Source organism: Microtus ochrogaster, chromosome 4 (assembly GCF_000317375.1).
Source record: "Microtus ochrogaster isolate Prairie Vole_2 chromosome 4, MicOch1.0, whole genome shotgun sequence".
In the NCBI taxonomy this organism is placed as follows: Eukaryota; Metazoa; Chordata; class Mammalia; order Rodentia; family Cricetidae; genus Microtus; species Microtus ochrogaster.
This window is the reverse complement of record NC_022011.1, coordinates 41,951,475-41,964,463: the sequence shown is the minus strand read 5'-3', so window position 1 is coordinate 41,964,463 and position 12,989 is coordinate 41,951,475.

Below are 12,989 nucleotides of genomic sequence, written 5' to 3'. Positions count from 1 at the left end.
GACCAGGCTGGTCTCGAACTCACAGAGATCCGCCTGCCTCTGCCTCCCAAGTGCTGGGATTAAAGGCGTGCGCCACCACCGCCGGGCTATGAAACAAATTTTAAAGGGAATCCTTGCTGGAGTGGGAAAGTATGAGTGGCCCTTCGGGACCCCTTTCTGCTTGGAGAGCTATGAATCAGGATCCCAAGGTTCTTCAGAGACAAAGAGCCTTTACTCTTGCAGCAAACTCTTGCCTTGCCCCATCTTTTGTCTCTTCTGTCCCCAATATTGGGGCAATAAGTTTAAGAGGTTTAGCTGGGGCCTTTTGGCTTCTTCTAAGACCACAGTCTGGGTCCCTTGTCCTCCCACCTCAGAGGAGAAGAAAGATCCAGTTAGAGTTTCACGTTGGGAGGGGTGGTGCTCAGTGTGTGGGAGCTTTCACGAGGTAGGAACCCACTAACCGAGAGTGCATTTTCATGCGGTGTGTTTCAAATCACAGGATGCCCCAACCGTGAAGCTTCGACAAGCCCCAGGGCAGAGTATGGCATGAGAAGTTCAGCTGGTCAGGGGACAGGTCAGCAGGTTATCTAAAGAGGCTGGTCTGCAGGGGAGACATTATGAACAGTGTAGAGTTGGGAATAGTGGACACAGTTTGAAAGGAAGTCACAGCAAAGAGATGCCAAGGCAGGGAGATAAGAGACAGGAGAATGGGAGCCACAGAGGGACGTGCCTCTCCGGAGACAGACTTAGTCTGCACAGAATACAGGGGAATCAAAAGGGAGCGAGAGCGACAGAAACCACAGGTAACATGCTCACCCAGCCTTCCAGGCCCATCCAAGTACTTGGTAATGTACTTCCGAGTGACCGTGGTTTCTATATGACTGGCCATTCGCCCTAGCATTTCCTATGTCCACGATTAGTCCACTCAGCTTGCAGCCTTCTCTGTCCATCACAGGAGGCGTTGCGTGGGCTTCCTTCTCTGTGTTGGTTATTGGTAGCTTGGTGTCAACTTGCTTAGGCTGTGGGGCCCCACTGTGTAATCAAATGCCAGTCTGGGTGTGGTTGTGAAGGTGACACCGTGCACACCGGTTAAGTTAAGGAAATGACCCTCCCTAGTGTGAGCGGGCCCCACTCAGTTGAAGGTGTTCAAAGTGAAAATGATATACTCTGCAGATTCCAAGCTTGCCCCCCTGATACAGCCTTAGCAGCTAATTCTACAAGTGTCCCTTATGAGTATTGCATATGGACATGCATCTGTCTCATGTTGTCCCCAAATCAAGTGAAACACACACGTTTGGAGTCTGTGAGGGCAGAGGCTGCTCAGGCTCCTCAAGGCTCATCGCCTGCACCTCACAGCAGGTGTGGGTCCTGTCCTCCTTTCCAGTCTTGCCTTCTGTTCAAAGATCCCACACTTTTCTTCTTCAGCCCACCACAGCCATGGCTTTTCCTGTAGTCACCTTCTCCACAGCCATGACCTTCCAAAGGCTAGAATGGCCCAGATAGGAACGGAAGGACCAGAGGAAGCTTTGGACAGATCTGGAAGCTGGCCCTGAGCTACAGGTGAGAGAAGAGGCCTGGCTTCTTAGGACATTCACACCTATGGCAATTCACACCTATGGCCCTGTGTTACCATGGTGAGAGAGGCTGTGCCAGCATTTTCACAGTGTCCAGAGGGGTCCAGATCACCCCAGGAACTCATTATTCTGTCAACTCTGCAACAGGATGAAGAACTAGGACCCGAGTGCTGTCTATTCCTGCAGAGTCTTGCTTAAAGCCACCAGGCCGAACTCTTCCCATCTTAGGCAAAGTGGGATCTTGCTGAAGGACAGCAAGGGCCTGTGGTGCCAGCAAGTGACTAGTTAACAGTCTAAGGCAATGACCCAGGGAACTGCAGAACTCCACCTAAGTGAGACCCAGTGTACTCCAGGGTCTTCTCCAGGGGTCAGCCGGGGAGAGTGATCTGATATCATTTGAAGCTGCTTTCACCCACGCCTGTTTGCTCTCCAGGGAGACAGGGCAGTCTTTATCGTGATGCCAGCCAGGCAAGGTAAATGTTAGCTTCCCATTCCTCAAAATGTGGGATTGTCCCTATCAGAGTTTTAAGGTTTATCTGGGTACTGGGAAGATTCCAAGTGACAACTACTCTCTTTAAGTAATAGCCCAACGTAAGCTAAAGACACAGAACCTAGAGTTAGATCCCTCTTGACTCAAGACCAAGTTGTATGTACCACCTACTAGATGAAACGTTGGTCTTGAAGAACCATGATTCCCTCCTCTGAGAAATGAGGGTACTGAACCTACAAACACTGTAAATGAAGAAAATATTTTGAACCTTGTGGGTGGTAGGAACGGGCAGTGATGGCCAAGGCAGCTTCTCGCCTTGGTGTTCTGCTCAGGGTGTCCAGTGTTTGCTGGGTAACTTGACAAACAAGCAGTCATCATTGTCCTCATTTGACTACTGCTATTGTTCTAATTTGATCACCGCTTTTACCAGAACAAGTAAACAAACAACAACAACAACAAAACTCAAGAAAGAGGCTGGAGTGTAGCTCAGCTGGTAAAGTGTTTGCCTTGCTTGAACAAGAGCCCAGGTCTGAGCCTTAGCACCACATAAATTGGGCATGGTGGCACACCCTTGAAATTTTAGCTTCCAGGAGGTGAAGATATGAGGGTTAGAAGTTCGAGGTCATCTTTATCTACAAAGCAAGTTTGTGGCCAGCTTGGATTCCATAATACCCCTGTCCTAAAAAATCAAAACAAACAACCAAGGATATCAAATAAGGAAACCAACATCTATCACCAACCTAACACAATGGGCAGATGTCACCATACCCACTGTGCCCATCATACCCATTATGATGCCACTGCACCACTGTGCTGCCACTGTACCCACCGTGATGCCACTGTACCCACTGTGATGCCACTATGCCCACCATACTTACTGTGCCCACTGTACCTACTGCCACTGTGATCTCACTGTACCCACTGTACCTACTGTGCCCACCATATTCAATGTACCCATGGTGATGCCACCTTACCCACCATACCCACTGTGCCTACTGTACCCACTGTACTCACCATACCCATTGTGCCCACCATACTTACTGTGCTGCCACTGTACCCGCTGTGCCCATTGTACCCACTGTGATTCCACTGTACCCACCATACCCAATATACCCACCATACCCACCATACCCACTGTGATGCCGCTGTACCCACTAGACTCACTGTACCCATCATACCCACTGTACCCACCATACCCACCGTACTCACTGTACCCACTGTACCCACCATACCCACTGTACCCACTGTGATGCCGCTGTACCCACCGTACCCAGCTTTTGTGAGCTACAGCCTCATAAATGAGCCCACAATGTTTTCTTTCTAGCAGCCCTTTTGACATTTTCATTTTAAGTATGTGAAATTTGGCTACTTGTCTTCTGGAGAGTTTATGGAAAAAGAGCTTCCAGCTGGCTTTGGGGCAGCACATAAAAATGTCCTGAAAACTTTGCCCAGTTAGAAATGAGAAACTGCTGGCGGCAGAGCCAGTGACGCCACAGGCCACGCCGAGGCCCCTGGACGGCACTCGTTAGCAAGAGGATCCTCCTTCATTCCTCCTCGGTGTCTGGTCTAACTGAAGGATGGGGCCCAGGAGCTGTTAAAGAGAAACCGCAGCTTTCAAAGAGCAGATAAACACATCCTTTACACAGACTGTCTGTGATTCACAGTTTGAAAGGGTGTGGACCGAGGAGGGAAGCAGCTTTGTAGCGTTAACTGAAGAGACTGATGGGACTCTCATTTTCTGCCCCTATCTCTTCCTTGTCTCAGGCTCTATTTCTTTCCAGAGTCCTCTTTGGTAACTCTGTCTCATCAAAGGCCCTCCAGAGGAGCCTTCCGACTGTAGCTGGCTTCAAAGTTACAGCGCTGGCTTCACCTCCCCAGTGCTGGGATTATAGGCACTGTGCCACTATGTTCAGTTACGAGACTTTGTAGAATATAGACCTGCCCGTCTCTGTGTCTTCCCATACTCTCTAGCTCACCCTCGATCCAGCTGTGTCCTCAATTTCCACTCAGAATCTTGGACTACACCCCACCTTGGCTGGGACATACTGCCCCCTTCTTCATGTCTGGATATTCACTTCCCAGACAGCCCCAGCCTCTCTTGTGGTTAGGATCCAACAGGCAGGGTTCTGATTCCCCCGCCTGTGCATCCCGCGGGGTGCCTCAGTTCTCCGCCCATCTCATTTCTCCTAACAGACAGCTTGAATGGGGGTGCCTTGTTCAATGTCCCCCAATACAGCTTTCTGTTGAGCTGGTCAAGGGTATCGCCTAGGAATGGGGTTGGAGGCTGTGTGTTGGAGAACTTCCTCTAGGTCGTTCTCTTGTGCAGTCATGAAGAAGGGCACTAACTGACAACATGTGACAGGAATGACACAGTATATGCCCCGGACTTCCACTTCATCTCACAACCTCTGAAGTCCCGCGATGTGTTGAAAGAAAACTCTCCGTCCATTCGCTTGGACAGGCAGGACTATGCGCTTGTCTAAGTGCTGCCCAGCCTCTCCCAGTCTGTCCTGCCACAGCCAGCGGCAAGAAGAAGCCTGTATACCTCTTGCTACTCCAGTTCCAGGAACCTGGGACCCTGGGAACCTGGTGTTCTGATACACACGGCATCCTAAGACTGGCTGCAGACCCCAGGTAACTTGTGGAGCTGGGGAGGGGCATTAGAGGCCAACAGGACACTCACAGAACCTTGGAGAGATGGAAAATGTGGCTATAATCATTTCTTGTCTTTTGAGAATACGGGCTTCTTTTTGTCAAATTTCTCCTTTTAAAAGAGACTGGCAACAATCTGTATTTATGTGTGCATGTGTGAAAAATTCTAACTTTTTTTGTTGAGGTTTCAATTTTGACTTTTTGAAACAGGGTTTCTCTGTCTAGCCCTGGTTGTTTTGGAACTCATTCTGTAGACCAGGCTGGCCTCAAACTGCCTGCCTCTGCCTCCTGCCTGCTGGGATTAAAGGTGTGAGCTGCCACTATCCAGTGAAAAGTTCTAACTTCTTAAAGCTGACAATTAATTCAAACAATTCAAAACAAAGTTCAGGCTAATAACAAGCCCCTTGTCATTTCCTACAAATGTGTGCTCTGACCGCCTGTAGATTGAACTAGAAAGCGATGCGCCTGCCTCAAAGACTCTTGGTCTCCATCCGCAGAGCCTCCTCTGTGGGTCCGCACAGTCCCCAGAGATTTGTGCAGCGTGTGCCAGCTGGAGGTTGTTTGGAGACATGACTACTCAGGATTAGCAGTGTCCTCTTAGACTCCTGGTCTGAGGGCCCCTGAGAGTTATATTTGGCCTCAGTAACAGTGTGTGGGAGTCTGTAGACACCAGAACTGAGCTGTGTAGTGTCGAGCTTTGTTGGTTAGAAAGCTCTGCGGGAGGGCGATTTGTGGCCTCCCCAGAGAATGCAGGCCTGTTCTGGGAGCTTGCATCTCCTTCTGGTTCCTCTGCCTTTTGTTCTCCACGTGGTCACAGCCGAGCTGTCGAGCCTGTAATCCCTTTCCACCGAGGACACGAAGTGCCTTCTGGAAGACGGTGTGTTATAAATAAATGAGCCCGACAAACAGTAAGAACTCCAGAAAAGAAAAGATGATTAAAGAAGAGACTATGAGAATGAATCACTACTTGAATGAAGCACCCAGCACTTCACACAGAACAGGTGCTCCGGAAACGGGGTGGGGTGGGGGACAGGGGGCTGAGGTCAGGGGGAGGGTCGAAGAGGCAGGGACAGGGGAGTGGAAAGCAGAGGCTTATAGTTGATATACAATAGTCCTGTCATTTCCCAGGGGCCGAGACCTCAGCCACTGTGTACTGTCCCCGCCTCGGTTTCCTCAGCTATACAGATGATGATGATGATGATGATGATGATAATAATAATAGCAACAATTATTACCTGCTTCATCAGAGTTGTTGGGAGGACTGGATGTGATGGTGTAGAAAAAGTGCCTGTCCAGGGCAACCACCTGATAGGAGGCAACTGAGATTGTTTTAAAAATGAGCACATCCTGGGGCACGACCTTCACTCAGTCATGTAATGACGAGGCTTGTGTCTGCGTGAGACCCAAAGTGTAAGTAACTGGAGTCTTGGCGAGAAAGCCACAGGTCCATATTCCCTCCCCTGCTTGCCCCGGGGCTGGAGACCTGCTTACCAAGTCTAGGGTACAGCAATGACAGCAGGGGGATAGCTCTACTTGTGGCTGCCCCGTTCCTCTCCCAGCATGCCGAGGGGCTAAAGATGCTTCCTGTCTGCCCATCACTCACCTCTTTTACCCTTGCCCCCGGCGTCTATCTTTTAAAGGCTCTGACAGTTTCCAGCAGGGTTCCCTGCTCCTTCCGTGACATCAACTTTTTACATTTTATTTTTTTTAAGATTTGTTTTATTTTTAACTCCGTGTCTGCCTGTGGATATGCGCACATTCATGCAAGTGACCGAGATACCAGAGATGTCTGATGCCCCTGGAGCTGGAGTTACAGGTGGCTGTGAGCTGCTCATTGTGGGCTCTCAGAACTAAATCTGAGTTCTCTCCAAGAACAGCACATACTCTTAACAGCTGATCTACCTCTCGAGCCCCAGTTTTTATTTTTATGTATGTGTATGCATGCATATTTGTGTGTGTTCATGTTGTATACATACAGGTATATGTTGTGTGTGCATACACGGAGGTCAGAGGACAGCCCTGGATGCCATCCTCAGGAGTGCCATTGATCTCCCTTGAGACAGGGTCTCTCACTGAACCTGGAGTTCCCCAAACAGGCGAGGCCAGCTGACCCCTGATCCCCAGCACTGGAATCACCAACTCACACTGTTGTGCCTGGCAGTTTTACGTGTGTCCTGAGGATTGAACTCAGGTTGTCATGCTTGAGAAGCAAACATTTCCCAGCTGTCCCCGATCCCTCCAGTGTCATCTTGAGCAGTGACTGGATTTTCTGGCTCGGCAGATGTGTCGTGTCATATGGTACCCTGGAGCGGTCCTGGGGATGATGGAGGGCAGCCTCTGAGGGTAGGACCCCAGTGGACAGTCAGGAAGGGTTGACTCTCCATCACCGCGAGGGGACAGAATCTCACCATCCACCCTGACGAGCAGTGGCCTGTGCCACTCAGGGCCAGCCTAAGTGCCGATCATGTATAGAGAGGGATTGTTGTGTAGGCATTCTGCATCAACCTGGAGCCTGCCACAAACACAGATTCTCCACCCTGTGAAACCACTGAAGGGAGGCTTGGCATTCTGCATGACAACCTGTGGGGGAGCAGATGCACGGCCAGGGTAGCAGTAGGTTTCTGATAAGGCAAGGCCACCATGCACCCTGCCTGACAGATGTGGGTGCTAAGCAATGACTTTCTGTTCCTTGTTCAGATCAGTCACCACTGACTGTTCTGTGATCCCAATCCCATGACAAGACCTTAGCTACAGGGAGAAGGGAGACATTTTCCCTGGTGTGAAAGTTGACTTGGGGGTCCTGAATGTCAGTCTTATGATGTCCCCGCAATCTCCAAGGTCTGAGTAACTTTATTAAAGATTTTGAAAAAAAATATAAATTTAAACACTTAAATGTCTGAGTGTGAAATTAAAAAAAATTCAGGTTGAAGTCAATATTAAGTCAAAAATTGGACCCGGCCCCCATGGGCACACGGACAGGCACATGGACACACAAAATTTTCATTTTCGAAGTTGAACCAATTCCACAACTTCCAATGCTCCCTTCTGAGACTACCTCCGTCTAATTTCCTGAGGTAGGGGACCAACTTCATCTATTCTTTGATACTGGAATTAGGAGTCATTTTTAACATAGTTTACATGTTTAAATTCTCAGTCTTGGCCTATCCTGGATATCATCTAGTAATTAAAAGTGTAAATTCAAAAGCTGCAGACTTCCTTAAATGGAGAAGAAAGGGGAGAGGGAAAGTCAGCATAGAATTGCAGGGCTTTCCTTTTCACTCTGCCCCCAGCGGAGGCTCAAGTTACAGCCCTTCAACAGAGCAACAGATCCTTGGGACTTGCTGCCTCCGGGGCCACCTGGCCCTTGTCTCCAGATCATCTCCCAAGAGGGGCTCTGGCCTGCCTGCATGGGAGAAGTTTTAGGCCACCAGGGGCTGCTGCTGCATGTTGTAGGTGCTGGGGCACTGGCTGGTGGGTCTAGCCGCTAAGTCCTCCTGCCCTGTAGCCGCTGGTGCACCTCTGACTGCCGGAGGACGTATTTATTCCACTCACGTGTTGCTACCCATCCACACACCCTGAGCGCTGGCATTAGCCTTCGGCAGGGCTCCCTGAAGGCATCAAGAGGATGCAATGGATGAATTCCAAGTAACTGCTCAGTAGAAGAAGCCGTAAGGCTTCCCTCTCCTCAGTCAGCACCCTTCCCCTCCGCTTCAGCTCACATCTGAGGGTCTTACATGGGCAAGGATATTTATACCCATTGTAAAGGCCGGAACATCCTGATTGTCTCAGGACTCAGGGCTCTGTTCACCAACTTTGTCCAAGACCAAAGTGGGGTTCAGAGCTGGCAATGTGACAGTTCCAAGGTCGCACAGCAAGAAGCATGGTGGGGCCCCAGTCCAGGCAGGACTCTTAATTCAGGGCTGATTCCACAATCGGAGCCCTTGCACTCCATCTTCTCTGCCCTGAATAACTTTCCTCCCTGGAGCCCAGCAGTAACCAAGAGGCAGAAGGCTAGGAACTGGCCCTGTAAGAAAACAAAGCACAGACACCAGCGTTAAGCCTCCTTCTGCTCCCACAATCCAGGGTTTTAGGGAATGTGATCGCTGCGTGTGTTTATGTAATAGCTAGAGGGCTCCTTAATATAATTATTTGAATGGCTTTGTCGAAATCCAGTTTACTTAGTATAAAGGAAGACTAGACCTTACTTTGAATTATGATTTATTTTATACATTTAAAAACAAATTCACATTAAGAAATAACATCGAGTGGGGTAAAATAATCTTCTGGGCTGAATCATTTGGGTTGATTTATTACAAAGAACTGGCTTGATTGTGGGGTCTGCTGAGGCCAGTAGGCCCCACCGCGGTCAAGCAGTGGACAAGACCAGCTGCTGCTCCCGCCCACAAGATGACTTTCTTCTCCAGGTAAATCTCAGTTTGGTTCCTAGCACCTGCTAACAGATCGACCAGGATAATCCTTTAATTAAACCGACCAATTATAAGCGGTAATTACATCCACAAAACCCCTTTCTAGTCACACCTGATGATTACTGAAAAGCTGGGAACTGCAAGGAAACCAGGCTGATCGGTCAGATTAACCAGGGCACGGGTGAAACTGTCAGCTTTGGAGTATACTGTGATGTGCAAGGGGCTCGGGAGGCAGCCACATGGAGGCTGAGGCTGAACCTAGGGGCGGGCAGTGCGGTGCTGAGGAAGGCATTAGGATGGGCCTGGCCAAAGGCACAGTAGCAGCCTGTGTTTGCTTCACAGCTTCTTGATACACTAACTTAATCCTGTGCACATCCCCCAAACAGCCTGGGTGTCAGCCTGTAGATTAAAAAACAGGTGCCATTGCTTTATCAGCTCCTGGATGGCTACGGAGAAGCTGGGGGCGGGGAGTAGCTCAGTGGTAGAGTGTGCACTTAGCACACGTGAGACCCCGAATTCAATCCCCAGCACATAAACAAACACATGATTTTGCTGCAAGTGTCCTGTTCTACACACTGGTGGTTGGGAGGGTCCGGCGGGGTAGCAGCAACGGCTCTACTGGGTTGTTTCCAGAGCCAGGCCTGGGGATGAGAACTCTATGTAGATTAGTTTGCCTCCCCTGTTTACTCCAAGCCTGTAAGTGACCACATTGTCGCTGTGACTCCATTTTACAGAAAAGGACCACTCACGAGCACATTTGCCTGTGGGCCTGTGAGATGGCTTAGCTAGTAAAACCGTTTACACACAAGCCTCCTCCACGTTGCCTGCTAGCTTTTGTCTTGCTTAGAATAGTTCTCTAGGGCTGAGGGTGTGGTAGGGAAGACACTTAGTGCACCAGGGGCCCTGGGATCAAGCTCCATCACTGAAAAAAAAAATCAAAACAAAATTACTTTCCCAGGCACAAAATGCTCCCCCACTCTGCCCCTGGGGAAGCTTGTGTGAGACCCTAAAGCAGCTGGCACTGAGTGGGCAGACCTCCAGCTTCACCCTGGCAAGTGTCAGGCTGCCAGGAAGGCTGCAATTAGATGGCTTCCTTCTAAGATCCAGCCCGACCACCTCTGAGCCTAGAGGAACCTCAGTTTCATTATCCGAAAACGTGGACTGTGGCCCTTATCCTTGCCAGGGAGGTTGGGAGCTTGCTCATAGGCCCAGAAGGGCCCCAGAACTATTGAACTGACCCCTCCTAAGACCCCTGTCGGCAGGGAAATGGCGGTTGGGGCTGGGTTACACCCAGCAAAGCTTCAGAGCCAGCTGTGCCGAGGCAGCGAGAGCTAAAAATAGCTATCACATCTTATAGGGACACCAGGCTGGCCTGGAGACAGATGGGAGTGGGGGAAGCTGGAGTGGGGACACTCACCACCAGGGCTCCCCACCTGCAGGGGATGTGTGCGTAGGGGGATCCCCATCTTCAGCTCTGTGGAACTGGCCACAGGCCACACGGGGAGGGGAGGGCTTGTTCCTTCTGGCCAAGGCGATGGAAAGAGTCCTCTAGTGTGGTTGGGTGTCAAGCTCACATGGACTACGGATGTGTTTCTAGGTTTCCTAGAAATCCAATCTACCCAGAATGTTGAAATTGCGTTAGCCTGCCAGCCACATAAAACGTCAATGAGCTAAGCGACATTCTCTCTTCGCTGCGAAGTCTGTGTTGTAGGTTCAGCACTTCTCAACTGGGTGCAGGCACAATTCAAGGGCTGAGTTCACTTCCTCTGGCTGCTGGAACACATTGCCACAAATGCGGTGGCTCGAAGCCACGCGCGCCTCTAGACCCGGAGGTTGGAAGCCTGCAGTGACATTCACAGTCGCTCCCTAGGGAATGGTGTCCCTTGTGCTGCACGCAGACTTGGGGCCCCTTGCTCCGCGTCAAGGTGCATCCACCTAACTGAAGTTTCTGTTGTCACCTCTTCCTGTTTCTGTCATTAATTTTTATCGTCTCTGCCTTGGGCTCCTCTGATTCTTTTTATAATCTCCTTAATGATGACCTTGGACCCCTGGGTAGTCCATGACACTCCCTCAAAAAAGTTGTTTAACTTAACTGCCTCTGCAAACCCCATTTGCCAGGTAAGATAACACATTCCCATGCCCAGGTCTGAGCCCATGGAGGGCTGTCTTCAGCCCGCCTTACTGCGCTGCGCCCACATGTCGTGACCACCATACTGGGTAGGGTAGCTCCGGGGCAAAGGTCAGAGTGTGACCTGTCAGAACTAACTATGGGCCCCAGGGCAAGTTACTTCATATGCGGACAAGACTACACTTGCCTTCCTGTGAAACTGATAAGCTGTGAACATTAGGGTGCTATCAGCAGAAGGTAAAGTGATTACTGTCTGCAAAGGGAACTATCCTGGCAGGGGTGTGTGTATGTATGTGTGTATACCAGTATATGTGTGTGTACGTGTATGTGTACCTGTGTATGTGTGTGCACGTGTACATGTGTGTGTATGTGTGCCCATATGTATCTGTATATGTGTACCTGTGTATGTGTGTGCACATGTATGTGTGTACCTGTGCATGTGTGTACATGTATGTACGTGTGTGTGATATGTGTAGTAGGAGATCTGAGTTCTGGCAATGTGTGGTGGGTGCTCAGTAGACATCACAGGACATAACAGCCTCATTTAACAGATGGGGGAACTAAGGCATAGTGAAAACAGGCTTCTGATAAGGTTGGCGCTCAACGTCTGTGTCTACTATCACCCACCCTGCCGAAGGGCAGAGCCCAGAGACAGCGAGAGATTGCTTTAACCTACACAGAAGGAAATGGCACGCCACATGCTCCGAGGGCCTTGGTTGGGAGCACACTTATCACCCCCACATTACAAGGTGTGTCTGGGGTATGCATGGACTTCCCAGGACGGTGGCAGCAGGGAGGAGCTCATGTCTCAGGGGGTTCCATCGCCCCGCTAGGCTGGGCTCTTCTCCAGAGATGGAGTTGTGCGTGATCGTGAGAGTATACAGAGAGATCAGTTTTGTGTACAAAGGACTCTCCCACACAGAGTGACACCAGAAGTCTCCTGGTCGTTCCAGGAAGGCCTAAGCCCACAGTGGTTTGGCCTTTTTAGAGGAGATGCTTCCCTGAGTGGCCCCTCAGTGTCTCCAGGTTCTTCTCCTAAAACCTCTGCAAAGGGACCTGCCTGGGAAGACGGTTCAGTTGGTGCCCAAGTGCCTGCTGCCCAAACGTGAGGATCTGAGTTCAGTCTCCATTGACCACATAAAAAGCCAGGAGTGCTGGTATTTGCTTGAAATCCTGACATCGCAGAGGGACAAACAGGTGGATTCCCAGGGCCTGTTGCAAGCCAGCCTTGCAAATCTGTGAGCTCTGGGTCACAGTGAGAGACCCGGTCTCAAAAAACAAGGTGATACCACTTGAGGAACAACACTCAAGACTGGCCTCTGGCCTCCACACATGCACATGTGTGTATGAGCATTCCCCTACAAGCACCTTTGCATGCATGTACATGTATGTGTGCACAGACATACACACACAAGAGGGGAGAGAGAGAGAGAGAGAGAGAGAGAGAGAGAGAGAGAGAGAGAGAGAGAGAGAGAGAGAGAGAGAGAGAGAGAGAAAGAGAGAAAGAGAGAGAGAGACAGACAGACAAGAGGGGGGCACCTCTGCTAACTCTGCAAGAGTACAGTCCCCATTGCTGGGGGAATGGATCCAGCTACTCCATTGGCCTGCAGGAGGCTGAGGGCCATAGGCAGGGTGGGAAAATGGTTCAGCTGACCTCCTCCCCACCCATCAGAGAGGAGAGAAGAAGCTACTAACTTGATAGGTGGCCTGGCCTAGCTGCTGACCCACTATAAACCTTG